The 15,784-nt window shown below is 41.6% G+C and overlaps 1 protein-coding gene across 3 annotated transcripts in view; it reads right to left on the bottom strand.

The window, feature by feature from the left end:
* The window catches only part of LOC124113561 (potassium voltage-gated channel subfamily H member 7-like), a 295,515-nt gene that overhangs the window by 205,418 nt on the left and 74,313 nt on the right, over positions 1-15,784 (bottom strand). For all 3 annotated transcript variants that reach the window (XM_048395341.1, XM_048395342.1, XM_046473964.2), the window contains exon 2: positions 497-601. The gene's annotated coding sequence lies outside the window, so the exon portion shown is untranslated. The remainder of the gene's footprint in view (positions 1-496; positions 602-15,784) is intronic.

Genomic DNA, 15,784 nt, shown 5'->3' with positions numbered 1-15,784 from the left:
GTCGCATTAGCCATTGGCAAAGCATCATGAAGGAAATTCTGTTTGATAATCACAACATGTATTTATGATGTTCGTACTGTCCTGCTAGGCGCTCTTCCACAATAACCACGGCATAATTATCACTGACACCTTCGACCTGTTTTCAGAGGCGGTAGCCACCTGGGGACACGTTTACCCTTTTCGCGAACACCTGGTGTCATCACTGATTTTCAGGAACCCATTCATATAATTTTCACAATTTTGCCTTTTTGCCCCGTTTATTTTGTTCCTGCAGATAATCGAGAATGGTTATTCACTAGCGTTGACTTTTATCTAAACATATAGCCATTATTTTCACAAGAATTAGTTTTCATATTTTTTAAAGGAATTATACCACAGTCGATAGATACTTAATGATGTGTTATTATAAAACATATCTGTCGACACATAATCCGCAGAAACAGTTGTTTCAGTCGTTAAAATGTCGGCAACGAAGACATCACCTTGATTCACTTACCTTATCTTAGCTCCTTACAGCGATCCTATCAAACACACACAGCATAGCCAGACAGTGCACAGCTAAATCCGGAGCTTGGTGACAGCTGATGACAGTCAGAGACACCTGGGTGAAGATACAAGCACCATACAGACATACAAGTTTGCAAAAATCAGTCGGAATCCATCTTTATGGCGGCGATTGGCGTCTGAAATTGACCGACTACGAACCAAATTAGGTCTGACATGACTTGTTTGAATATCACCAAAAAAGAGCACTTTTTCAATTTCTTCAAACTCTGAGAGCAAAAACCCATACGTTAAATATTAGTTTTGTTTTTTTATCAAATATTTATATTCGATTACATTTGAAAAAACAACGTTGTTTGTTCTTTAAGCGAGTGCTTTACATAACACTTAAATAGCGCAATGTCACACATAGACTTGTCTCCTAAAGACTCTCCCAGTACAAACTCGCGTTCGTGATAATCTTCAGCTGTCATCTCTTTGATTCGAGGACGGGCGGGACGGGCATTAGGGGATCAAGATAGGGCAAGGAGGAGAAACAGTGAGCCAGTGGAACCCAGGAGGACTTGAATCTCAGAACCACCTTCAGGATTGAGGCAGGCAAGGCATAAGAGCTGTGCCTCACCTTGTAAGCCTTACTAAGATCCTTGTGTAAACACTTTCCTTTGTCGGTAATCAATTTCAAGCTGAAAGCTGCTTTATTCGCCCCAACCGCCTTGGGAAGCATCATTGGCCGATTAAACACAAGGTGCCCCTTGCCCGTTGTAACATGGTTGGGGTGTAAACGACATCAAAGTGGCACTCGTGTCATCGATAACACATTTACGTTGAGAGTAGATGTCTTCGATTTGATTGATTCGAGTAACGCTTATTGGCAGCTGGGGAACTTGGGCGAAACCCAGAGATGGCGACAGAGACGATTCCGCTATACCAATGCCAGCATGTGTTCGGTACTGACAACACTTGAAGGCAATAGATTGCCACAGTTGTGTAATGGGTATCATCAACAACACATGTCAACTGAAATGTACAAGCACTTGTGTGAAATGTACATCGGTTTGGTCATTGATTGTCATGGACTTTCCAATGTTATTCTATACTGATCTTAGAAATATATCCCACCAACGTTGTGACTGAATAGACTGCCTGAAACAGATCGATCCCAATTCATGCTTCATACTTCAAACTTTATTCCAACCTCCCGCTACCAGTCCGGTCTCTCTGCCATGTGTCAATATTTTGTTTTGTTTGATTCGCACTCAAGAAAATGTTCTACTTCTACACTGATCTAGCAATTAAAGAAGTCGATACGTGCTCTTTCGGGGGCCTAGGAAACAGCTTTGATGAAATGTGAGATAGAAAAAACTAATCATTTGTCTTGTATTCCACAAGGGAAGGAGTGAATAGAACAGGTATTTGTAGGACTGCGCGTGTGCAGACACCATGCTGGTAAACATTATTACTTCTTTTTTGGTACTTTTGTGTGATATTTTATGTTCTTATTAAATGTTATTTTATAGGGTATACGAGGACTAAGACATCTCAATTTTGGCATATTGAGAAGTCATTGATATCCACTGAATACATAGAATGGTTAATATATTGCATTTGGTAAACTATTCTGTTTAATGTTCTTGACGGTTACACAGAGAATCTCACCCAAGTGTCTTTTGATATGAAATATATCAACGAGTGTTGATATATTTGATATCAAAAGACACGAGGGTGAGATGTTATTTATTATCCCACATCATTCTTCCAACCTTTTCAGTTTGGAAACAATGACGTCACAATGGTCGGCAAAGCATTGTGATGCAATTTCATTACAGCGATATCGATAATGTAGATATCGCTTGATCTCACCCAGAAGTATTCGAGTCAATTTCAATATAAACATCTAATAATTAATTATCTATCGTTGAATAAACGTGAGCACCCTTTGATCACGATATAATTCGACATTCTTTTTCAAAATTGTGATTGGTTTCCTTTCAGACTGGGCGGCGACACACGCGTCACTTTATTATGCCCCAAAGTGAGATTGGCCAATCAGAGCGCTGACATACTACCCCCCACATGAGCCCATGTACCGTCAGTACAAATCTAGGATGGTTGTTACGTACCTAATATAAGACCGTATACCGTCAGTAACAGCCGTTTTGGATTTCCCAACACTCACCTCCCATGTTTCACATGAACATTCTGATACAGAAATCGTTATCCGACACTGTTTTGTGTTTTAATATAATTAATTGTGATGCGAAAAGACATTAATTTTTTTAAGAAACCACCTTCGTGATTTTATTAATAAAAAACATAGAGAAAAAACGCTTACAGCGGAGGTCACTGAGTTACGGAGGTCACGTCATTGACGTCACATAGTAATAGAACAGACAGCAGTCCGTCGTTAGAGGAAAGCTGACTGCTGTCAAGTTACAGTGGCGCGCAGATTTAGGTTAACATGCGGGCATTTTTAATATAATTCTATCCATTTTAGCTATAATACTTTAAACGTTCTCATTGAGTGCATTATATATTCCATTGTTAACGTTCATGTTATATTAAAGCGTTGTATCTGAAACATATGTACTGTTCCTGTCGTTTATACCGGTTGTAAACGTTAAGTTTCCATTTTGAAAAGATACAAAGATAAAGATACCAAATAGTGTAAACCTTTCGGCAAAAAAAATTCATAATGATGTCTTTAGTTGCCGTATACGGTGTCATATTAGGTTAGCAGAAAAAGGCTCATGTCTCGCCCAATATTTTTCTGCTAACCTAATATGTCACCGTAGAACCCCAGGTTAATCCCCTCAACACACCACAAAGCTGAGTTAAACGTTAAACCACTCACTCACTCACTCACTCACTCACGCACGCACGCACGCACGCACGCACGCACGCACGCACTCACTCACTCACTCACTCACTCACTCACTCACTCACTCACTCACTCACTCACTCACTCACTCACTCACGCACTCACTCACTCACGCACGCACGCACGCACGTCCTCACGCACTAACGCACTCACTCACTCACTCACTCACTCACTCACTCACCCACCCACCCACCCATTCACTCACTCACTCACTCACTCACTCACATCATGATCGGAAGCACTGTCAGACTGTTGGCGCGAACACGGCCAGGTACGGTATTACCCACAAACACTGATATAGGTCGATCCGCTTACTGTAAGAGCCTTACGTTCCTTCATTATCCGCCGCCGCACACAGCGACGCCCTACTTCCTCACTGTACAGCTCCTTGCACCACACCATCGCCACCGTCGGCTACAGCAGATGACAGAACTTGACGGCTTAGCTATCAGCTGGACGGATATTTATATGACGAGAACTAAGATGAATTTCCGTTTGTTATTTAGATATTGTTGATGCATACATTGATGAAGATGAATTGGATCATTTCATACTTAAACGCAGACCATCTAATATTTTTTTTATAATTTTTTTTTGGGGTGTGTGTGTGGATGAGGTTTTTGTTTGTTTGTTTGTTGTTTAACGCCGCAATCAGCAATATTCCAGCTATATGACGGTGGTCTGTAAATAATTGAGTCTGGACCAGACAGTCCAGTGATTGACATCATGAGCATCGATCCACGCAAATGGGATACGGTGACATGCATCAACCAAGTCAGCGAGCCTGACCACCCGATCCTGTTAGTCACCTTTTACTACAAGCACAGTCACCTTTTACGGCAAGTTTTGGTTGCTGAGGACCTGTTCTACCCCGGATCTTCACGGGTCGGAGGATGAGGTCTTTGAGTTCAGAGACATTTTCTATTTTATACATATTGTACAGCGAACGATCTTGTTCGGTGTTGTGAAGCCTGGGCGAAAACTATTTTCCATGTATTTTCTGGGGGAAATCCCTTCTTCCAAAAGAAAAGACTGTAGTATAAGGATAATGAATGAGTGATTAACTTTGGCTTTAAGCCGCTTTTAACAGTATTCCAGTTATGTGTCGGGTTTTCTGCTAAATGTGGGAGGAATGCACGATCAGATGTCTATATTGAAGTTGACTCGAATACTTCAGTACCTTATTGGTGTTTATCATCCGCAATTGGCGCCAACGGGAAATATCGCTTGGGTGAGATCAAGCGTCACCATTCGCCTCTTTCCGAAACCTCACTGGCTTGTTCCGGAATAACACGAGTTGGTCACGAATGACATCATTCGTCACCACTCGCCCCTTTACGTAACCTGCAAGAAGACTCGTCCCCCTATCGATGAATGTTATGTGCGAAAATACGACAAACCAATCAGAATGCGCGTATGATTTCAAGTTCTTCGTCAAAGAATCCCTCAGAAATATTTTTTTATTTTACATATGTCTTGCATCTAAAAATATACCCAAGACACAGTTAAATGTGTTCAGTCATACTGTATAATTCCGCACGTCCCGATGTGCTTTAAATTGCATCTGAAATATATATAATATATGGGGAAATATATGTGAACCATTACACAACGAGTAGACAATTGTTTTAGGTATGCCCGTTTGCGCTAAGACGGAACCCGGTCGCAAAAATGGCCACGAGAGGGGCACGAGTCGCTATTCGGCTTGTCCCGGAATAACACGAGTTGGTCACGAATGAAATGACATTGCAGTTATCGCTGCAATTAAACTGCATCACAATACTTTGCAGACCATTATGACGTCATTGGTTACCACGACGACAAAATCAAATGACATCACTAATGGCTCTGCTACTGAAGCTGTTAGCAGTACTTTTGCACCCTAAGACACTGTTTATTACTATCTACAAACTGAAAAAGTTGGAAGAATGATGTTGGATGATCAATAGAATCTTACCCAACTGTCTTTTGATATCAAATTTTATCATATAATAGGTAGGTTTCTCGGCAGGATAAAGCCAACGGATAAAAACGATATCCGTTGGGGTCATATGCGGTAAGAGATGCAAATATCAAAGGTCAAGTAGGACTACTTTCACTGTTTATAAACAAACATGGCGTCGCCCTCGTCATTCGGCGATCGAGTCAGAATTAACCATCGGGAATCTGAATAAACTACAGGTATAATTGCTATCATTATAAAACAAAACAGTCTAATATACTGAAATTCAGTGTCTAACTGTGACGTAGCTAAGGCATTTTATAAGTTTTGGCAACTTTGGAGATTTCGAAACAATTTTGCGAGGGCATAACGCGAGGCCTAGCCAAGCGGGATCAGTAGCAATATCTGTGCTTGTAGACCTCTGCGGCTAGAACCCTTTTTCCACAAATTAAAATAGTTGGATTTGGCCGAACTATGTTTGAATTGTTACCTTGTTTCGTTTTGTCGCTGTGTGTACATCTGACTACATTTCTAAACGTTATGACAGGACAAACCGACTGTCAACATCGTCTGACCGTGGCCGTGACGTCTCATAGACTAGGGTAAGAGTAGCTTCCCTTTGACAAAGGGCAGTTACTCTAGCGGACAGACCGATGAATTGCCGCGAAAGGCAATTAAAAACAACTGTTGTTTTGCGTATATGTTGCTTCGCCAATGTATAAGAAACAGACTTTAGTTGGAACTATATTGGCTACTGTCATTGTCCGACTGACACATCGCTTACCCTGTGACGTAATATATATGAATGCGCGCATTCCAGGAAAACTCGCAATGTTTCGGTAATGTTTGTGAGAGAGGGAAAGCGATTTTAAAGCACAGAATTAAAGAATGACATTATATGATAAAGAGGTTATCACGCTTGTGTGTTTGGGGATGGTAAATATCCTGTATTAGGAATAAACACTATGTATTTAGCTCGCCAAGGCTCGCTAAATACAATGTTTATTCCTAATGCAGGATATTTACCATCCCCAAACACACTCGCGTGATAACCTCTATATATCTGCACGAGTCGATAAAAGTTAAAAACTCCGAGGCTTGTCATTCTCCATATATACTCTTCAAAAAAAGAAACGCACCGATAGTATGTAGTTCATTGAACCTGGCTACACAGAAAATCCGGTATATAAATTGGATATGTTACTGGAAAATGTTTATGGCCTGATATTCGACAAACGGTGCATCAAAGCGCAGCTATTGCCGATTTGCAATGTCTTAAACGGCATTGTTTTCACACTTGTCCAAAAATGTCATGGAGGAAAACAGTAAAGCAAAATGCACGTGCAAGTTATGGCATTCGTAACTCGTGGTAGTGGCTATAAAAATGCAATCATAAGTCAATAATTTGTCATTCAATTGTCAACATTTTTCAAGTTCGAAAATGCCGCGACTAAGCGCTGCCCATCGGAACATCGCCATAGGACGTATCCAAAGAGGGGAAATCGCAGTCTTCTGTTGCACGCCACTTCAACGCACACCACAGCATCATTTGCTGCCTTTGTGACCGATACACACAGTTCAATTCTACTGCAGACCGTCCGTGAACCGGCCGTCCAAGATTTACCACCCCTGCACAGGATCGCTACATTCGAGTGTTCCACCTACGTCATCGCAATGCCACAGCTACAGAGACTGCGGGACGCATCCCTGGTTTGACGAGGATATCGGACCAGACTGTCATGAAAGATCTTCGCGAGGCTGGAATCCGACCCACAAGACCAGTTATTGTTCCTGTTTTGCAACAGATCCATCGACTGCGACGCTTGCGTTGGTACATACAGCCTTGGAATTTGAGAAACTTGAGACGAGTTAGGTTTAGCGATGAGACACGATTTCTTCTTCACCGGCGAGATGGAAGACAACGTGTTTGTCGTCGTCGAAATGAGCGTTTTGGCCCACATTGTGTACGTGAATTCGACAATTTCGGTGGCGATAGTGACATGGTGTGGGGATCATATCCTGCACCACGAGATCTAACTTGGTTGTGGTTCAGGAAAATTTGACAGCAAATCGCTACATGAATCAAATTCTTCAACCTCACCTTCTTCCAATTATTGACCGCCAGAGGGAGCTGTTCCAACAGAACAACGCTCCACCGGACACAGCTCGTGTCACGGTAGACTACCTTCATAATGCAACATCAACCCCTTGCCCTGGCCGTTGAGATCTCCAGATCTCCAGATCTCAACCCAATCGAACACCTCTGGGATGAACTCGATCGACGTGTACGTCAACGTCAGAACACGCCTCCGCAGGACAGAATTCGTACACTTATCCAGTCAATGCCGAGGAGATTGCTTCCCGGGGCGGTCACACGAGACACTAAGTTCAGCGCAACCTTGTGGCCTTATGTGACGTGACAATGAACAGTTTCCAATGCCTTTGTACAACGAAACATGTGACTATCGAGCTCCATATTTTCATATTTGTGTGTATGACATTAAATTAAATATATCGACTTTTTTAGGTACAATAAATTTACTAAAAGTCTACCTGTGCGTTTCTTGTTTTGAAGAGTGTATAAATGCAATCTTGTTACCCGCACATGAAAGGTCACTGTGGAATGATGAACCAAGGTGATTAGTAACTTAAACATTATTAAAAGTCACAAATTACCATGTGATGGTATCAAGAACTTCCTGAAAAGGTTTTTTGAGGAGTTTCATTTCAGATGAAAAAGAGAAATTTGATCTAAAATACGTGTTATCAAATATCAATGACGAAAGAAAATTTGTTTACACACTATTCATGTCCTACTATTTATACGTCTCTTCGCTATCACAAATCTTCATGACCATCATGTCACAGACTCAAATAATGTTTCCAGTTCTACGTAAAGGAAAACTTTCATATTGGGCGAGTATTTGGAATCCGAGTTAATAGCAATTTTGTTCTTCAAGTCCAGTTTGTCATTCTCTAGTAACAAGGCGAACCACGTGGCCGAGGAAATGATTGCGTTTGTACCCCAAAACAATAAAAGTAAACGAAACAAAAACAGATCGCGCAAACACAACCAAGAATTGAATCACTTTCGTGTTATCTTAATCACGCCCTCAAAACAAAAGTCCAGTTAACACATAAATACAAATTAGAGGCTACAATGTGTTTCTTCCCTACAACCCTCATTAAACACAACCCTTAAGACATTTCCGAAACCTTACAGCTCCCCACAGCGTAGGGCCCTGTTAAAAGTCCTTCTATCGATCCCTACAACCGGATGCGGCGACGCTGTGTGCGAACGAGGTTTTGATTTCGCTAATAACGGGAGTTTAAAGACGTTGTGTAATTCTTACGTTTAATAACGAGCGTGCAAAATAAGCCTAATCTAGATCGGCTGTCTACAGTGCTGGCAGGGGTTTGTAAGATCATATAAGGTTCTATAGAGACAATCGCGTCAAGGACTGGGCTAACGCGGGTTTATGGCGGTTGCCAGTCTTACGGCAAGGTCGAAATGTACGATGCATACAATATTGTATGGTTTGCTGAGATGAGATTGTGAGACAGAAATAGGAAGAATCCAGATAAGGTTTCATCACTGCTTGAGGCAATGGACTGTGATTAATGTTCGTGGAATATAACTGTATGTAAAGCCGAGAAAAAATATATCTGTCGACAGGGAAAAAGCTTTACCCGCTAACGTAGTAATGGCGACTACCCGCGTAAATCCGGGCTGAATATGGTTTTCATCAAAAACTAGCAAAAAGTTAAGCAGCAAACAAACAAACAAAAGTAAAAGGTACCTCGTGACCTTGAAGCTCTGGTCATTGCGTCTTGTAGTAGAACCACGAACTGTCGCGGTGATTAATTAACGATAGCTGCATGTGTGCTGATACTTATACAGTGAAAACACGCCATTCCGCCGATTAGGAGTATTACTAACAGTGACGACATAAATTGCAACGTGCGCTTTGCAAGAAATATCCCTTTTCTTAGCGATAAACATCATCATTGAGTTATGATCACGTGGTGACACTCCCGGTAATAATCGACAGTCAGGTGACAGCGAGCGGTGACATTTAGCAGTGACCTTGGTCAAAAGTGCTGTAAATACTACATCTGCACATATTTTTCGTTTAGTTCGTGCTGGTAGTGTCAGTACATCATTCCGCCTGACTGCCGATCCTCGGTTGGATTGAACCACCTCATCTAAATCAATAATGGTGTTTAACGCCAAGATAATTTTGTGATGTGAAATGGGGTTTAACGTCGCGTCCAAGATTTATGAAGCGACGTGCATGCACGTGTGTGTGTGTGTGTGTGTGTGTGTGTGTGTGTGTGAGTGTCTTTATTTGAGAGTGTCTGTGTGTGTAAGACCTTCTGCTCTCCGGGCGGACTCTCTACCACTAGACCACGGAGGCGGTCGCCAAGAAAATGAAACGCACATTTCTTGAAAAGCGAAATTTGAATTTTTGGTCGTAACTGTAAGGGCTTGTTTTCTCGTTATATGTATAAGCACACACGACGCTGTCTTCGTCAAGTAATCATCGCGATATGTCGTGACGTGGACTACAGTGGCGGGCTGTCATCTTTGTTCTACACTAGCTCATCCTCGTACATCCAGGGTATAATATCCTCCCTCCACGGAATCCCTTGACCCGTTCATTACATTTGCTTCAGTTTGAGGTCGATTAAATTTGCATAACGATAAATATTGCCATCCAATCAAATAAGCGAGAGACGTTCTGCGGTTAGTTGGCTATAAGAATTGTTTGTTTGTTGTTTAACGCGGTGCTCAGTAATATCCCAGCTATATGACGGCGGTCTGTAAGTAATCGAGTCTGGACCAGACAATCCAGTTATTGACATCATGAGCATCGATCCACGCAGTTGGGATACGATGACATGCATCAACCAAGTCAGCGAGCCTGACCACCCGATCCCGTCAGTCGCCTTTTACGACAAGCATAGTCGCCTTTTAGGGCAAGCATGGGTTGCTGAAGACCTATTCTACCCCGGATCTAATGTAACTATACGAGAGATTGGGATGCTTACGACACTTCAGAAACGAGACTTTTGTTGTATAATAGTATTTATTATAAACAGCAAATATCATACCCTGGGCAATCGAGGTTGCACAAGCAGACTATTCATTTTTTTAACTCGAACTGTCGCTGGTTTCATCTGATCTAGATTGTCAGATATTGGCAGAATGTTTCCAACAAGAATATGTACTATGAAACGATTGTTAGATTGTGTTCGTTTATTGTTTAACGACGCACACAACAATATTCCAGCTATATGACGGCGGTCTGTATATAATCGAGTCAGTACTATAGCTATACAATCCAGTAATTAACATCATGCGCATCAATCCACGCAATTGGTTTACGGTGACATGCATCACCTAAGTCACTGAGCCTGACCACCCGATCAGTTTAGTCGCCTCTCATGACAAGTACAGGCCGCTGTGGACCTGTATTCTTACCCCGAGTCCTCACCGGTTGTGACTGAGTGAATATGGTTGTATTCCCCCCACGGCGGGGGACACCAGAAATTGGCTTCACACATTGTACCCATGTCGGGAATCGAGCCCGGGTCTTCAACGTAACGACAAACGCTTTAACCACTAGGCTACCCGACCTCCCCTCACCGGATGTGACCAATCAGCCGTGATTTGTCACAGATTAAATATCCAATTAGAGTCGGTTCAGAAGATTTCAAACCAATTTAGTCACTGAAAAAACAACGAATAAATTCTTCCGAGGGAGACGGAAAAATGCGTAGAAAGCCATTCTGTGTAATTCTTACTTTTTCCTCTTGACGTCAGTCCTTTTTGTTTTAACCGAGTCCAATATCATAAACTGGCGACTTATTAATGCTAATGGGATAAAAGGGACATTAAATTCTCGATCAGTGCAGCAAAATTATGCCCTGATAACACATTAAAATGATAATTTCCAAATATGTACTCGGTCACATGAGTGGCGGCAAGGATGTACTTTTAACAACAACCGCCGACTCCGACCCAGAGCTGCGTAATTAGGAATCGTTTAAATTGAAGAAGACGGTGCTCTTTCGATGGAACCACTTGGCGAGCTTTCCGATTTAACGGACTGACGGAATCTCTCGCGTCGATTTCACAATCAATCATTCCCCCAACTGACATCGAAGACAAAGCACGTGCGAAGTGATTTGATCATTAATTTGACAGAAAAACAAGGAGGGAACGTGACGAAATTAGGCAATACCTTTCAACCGCACAATATCAACGAACACTATCGGTACTGTTAAACCTGTTTGGGATGGCCATGTGTTACGCTTGTGTATTAAATTGTTTCGATTTCGTCCAACTGTTCAGTGCATTGGAAACGCCGTGGAATGGTTTCATTAGGTAAATGAAGGCAGCAACATTTCTTTTGCACTTCCATTTGGAAAATATTTTTTTTACGAAAGTTCATTTTTGAGGCAAGTGGTTAATCAAATTAACTTTACAAGTTTCATCTGCGACGAGTGCATGTGTCATTTTGTTTTCAATCGAAGGTCTAGAGAACAATTTTCTCCCCAAAAGCGGTCAGGAAAACGTGTTTCATTTCTGCCAAGTTCTTCACCCATTGACAAAGTACGTGCTTATAATTGGTGATTATGAATGCCTTCCAAATCCACACAACGTGTCATTCAAGGCTGCACAAATCACAGCATATTATTTACAAGGATACGCTACCCGATGAAAATGACCATGGTTATTGATAAAACGTACACGTTTGGTTTTTCAAGAATCCGAAACATGTCACCGCACGTCTGTGAGCTTATACTGCTACACGGTGAATACAAACGCCCAAGGTGAAGGTGACTCTAGTCCCGTGAGAACGCATGTCACGTGAAGGTCGAGGAGAGTTCCTTGTTTTGTGAATGTTTGTTCCCACGTCTCATGGTCATGTGACGACCTTGTGACCAACACAACACAACACGTGACCAACACAACACAACACGTGACCAACACAACACATCTCGCTTGATAATAACGTTTAATGAATTAAGAATGAGTAACTAACAACAGGGACTACTTTCCAATTATTCCAACAATATCATGGCGGGAGACGTCAGAAATCGGTTTTACACATTATACCCATGTTGGGAAAGAACCAGGACTTTCGGGATGACAAGCGAACACTAACGACCAGGCTTACCCACTGGCCATTAACTGAAGAGCTCTTTGAGGATATTTAGGGGAAATCCCCAGAACGTGATTCCGTAACGTAACGACCACATTCTAGACGTATAACAGTATTGTGTGAACCCTTGGGGAGCGTAGTATATATTTTGTGTTCCTTATATATTCTACACAAAGTGCTGCTATATGTACTACACAAGAAGAATACATTTCCTTTATAATAACACAAATCAAACCCATATTTTCTTTGGTCAAGGGGCGGTCGGGTAGCCTAGTGGTTAAAGCGTTGGCGCGTCACGCCGAAGACCCGGGTTCGATTCCCGACATGGGTACAATGTGTGAAGCCCATTTCTGGTGTCCCCCGCCGTGATATTGCTAGAATATTGCTAAAAGCGGCGTAAAACCATACTCACTCACTCACTCACCCTTTGGTCAAAATGAGTTCAGGTTCTGCTCTGGAAGTCAATGTCTGAGAGACCGACGCATTTATTTTCGCATCATTTATATATCCATACTCATAATTATTCTTACCGCCAAGATATATGCATCTTTGTTAAAGGGTGATTAAACTTATGAGTATATGATACAAGAATAATAGTAACGCCAAACGCCAACCTCAGAGAAAGAGCATCCTCTAACATCTGCCCAGAGTCCATGGGGCGTGAAGGGAAACAGAGTGATCCACATTATTTGAATGGATCACTTAAAATCAGTGATGGCACCAGGTGTCATAACGAGGCTTAGTCTGTCACTTGTAACATAAAGGTGTCATACGAAAGCATGTGTCTGTCACTTGTAAACACAACGGTGTCATAGGAACGCATACATTAATACCTACTACAGAAACGTGTCATACGAAAGCATACAATACCTACTACAGAAACGTGTCATACGAAAGCATCCGTCTGTCACTTGTTAACATAGAGGTGTCATACGAAAGCATACGTCTGTCACTTGTAAACATAAACGTGTCTTACGAAAGCATACGTCTGTCCCTTGTAAACATAGAGGTGTCATACGAAAGCATACGTCTGTAACTTGTAAACTTAGAGGCGTCTTACGAAAGCATACGTCTGTCACTTGTAAACATTTGGGTGTCTTACGAAAGCATACGTCCGTCACTTGTTAACATTTGGGTGTCATACGAAAGCATACGTCTGTCACTTGTAAACATTTGGGTGTCTTACGAAAGCATACGTCTGTCACTTGTAAACATAAAGGTGTCATACGAAAGCATACGTCTGTAACTTAAACATAAAGGTGTCATACGAAAGCATACGTCTGTCACTTGTAAACATAGAGGTGTCATACGAAAGCATACGTCTGTCACTTGTAAACATAGAAGTGTCATAAGGAGGCTTAGTCTGTCACTTGTAAACATAGAGGTGTCATACGAAAGCATACGTCTGTCACTTAAACATAAAGGTGTCGTACGAAAGCATATTTCTGTCACTTGTAAACATAAAGGTGTCATACGAAAGCATACGTCTGTCACTTGTAAACATAAAGGTGTCTTACGAAAGCATACGTCTGTCACTTGTAAACATAAAAGTGGCATACGAATGCATACGTCTGTCACTTGTAAACATAGAGGTGTCATACGAAAGCATACGTCTGTTACTTGTAAACATAGAGGTGTCATACGAAAGCATACGTCTATCACTTGTAAACATAGAGGTGTCATACGAAAGCATACGTCTGTCACTTGTAAACACAATGGTGTCATACGAAAGCATACGTCTGTCACTTGTAAACATAAAGGTGTCATACGAAAGCATACGTCTGTCACTTGTAAACATAGATGTGTCATACGAAAGCATACGTCTGTCACTTGTAAACATAGAGGTGTCATACGAAAGCATACGTCCGTCACTTGTAAACATAGAGGTGTCATACGAAAGCATACGTCTGTCACTTGTAAACATAGAGGTGTCATAAGACACCCGGTGTTATACTAAAGCATACCTTATAATTACTACACATAAACTAACGAGATCGAGTGGTCTTATTTCGCTTGTTGATGCATGTCGTCCCAATTGAGTAGATCGAGGCTCATGATATCAATCATCGGGTTGTCTGGTCTGGTTATGTACAGACCGCCTTCATACAGCTGGAATATTGTTGAGTGTGACGTGAAACAACAAACTATACACAAACCTGTCGTAAGACACCGCGTGTCAAATGAAAACATATGCCCATAACTACAACACATAGCCATCGCCGTGTGTCTTTTCCCCGCCTTTTTGAGCCAAGACAAGAACCTGACATTGCACAGAGCGAGTAGTTTATAATGACGATTGGCAGCAAATGTATAATCATCCATCTGGTTGCTGTCAAACATGATATCATCACGACACACAAGATAGTCATACTTTTCAGTTCCCTAAAATTTTAACATTATAAAGTTGTGAAAAACTTGTTATTGGGTGTAAATGATGACGGCAGTGTTTGAGAGACTGGCAACTATTTGTTTCTCTTTTGAAAGTTTGGAATAACAACAACATAAAACGCTGTTGTATTACACTTCAAAATATTGCGCGAATCAATTATCTAAAAGTAAGATGAACGCTCCACGAGATATCTGCATCCTGATCGTTCCTAAAAGAATTAGTTTTCGTCCAACAGCAAATCGCCCTCTATGATTATTCTACAAAACGTAAACTCAATCTTCACTTTGTGTCTTCCCCACTTAAAAGGGTGGAAAAAAGGGTTATTTGTTATATCACATCCTTTCCTTAGACAACCGGCGCATGCGCATATAAAATTATAACCTCACTGTTTTTCACACTATCTGAAAAAAAGTAGCTGGGCTTCGTATAGAGTTCAGTATAAATTTATTCTGAAATTGCATCTTTCAATACATATTCATGAAGTCATCTCCTCCACGTTGAGGTCGTGGTTCACAATCTGCACGTGCGTGTTCATGCACGGCTAACAATTGAGATGTTTGTTGGAAGCATGATACTCACACACATGTTTTTATCTAATGTGACCACATCAGGTGCTAATTAAAAAAACTTGTTTGTTTCTTTCGACATTTCATCTACAGCACTCGTGACTTGCCACGGGTCGGTCGTCCACGTGTTAAGTCAAGTCACCAAAACAACCATATTCGGTTGGTACATCTACGAAATCGAACCCAAACCGCCACATCAGCGACTGGGTCATTTCCTGGGTTGAGACCAATTAGCAACCAACCAGTTGAAGGAGAAAAACGTCCCGACGTCCAAAGACCCGCCCAATTTTGCAGGCGTTCACAGGCGTTATTCAACGTAGTGTTTCGAGGTGT

Source organism: Haliotis rufescens, unplaced genomic scaffold (genome assembly GCF_023055435.1).
Source record: "Haliotis rufescens isolate VD_foot unplaced genomic scaffold, xgHalRufe1.0.p SCAF_14, whole genome shotgun sequence".
NCBI classification, from domain to species: Eukaryota; Metazoa; Mollusca; class Gastropoda; order Lepetellida; family Haliotidae; genus Haliotis; species Haliotis rufescens.
Note: the sequence above shows the minus strand (reverse complement) of the source record. Positions and strands in the feature narration are given on the sequence as shown.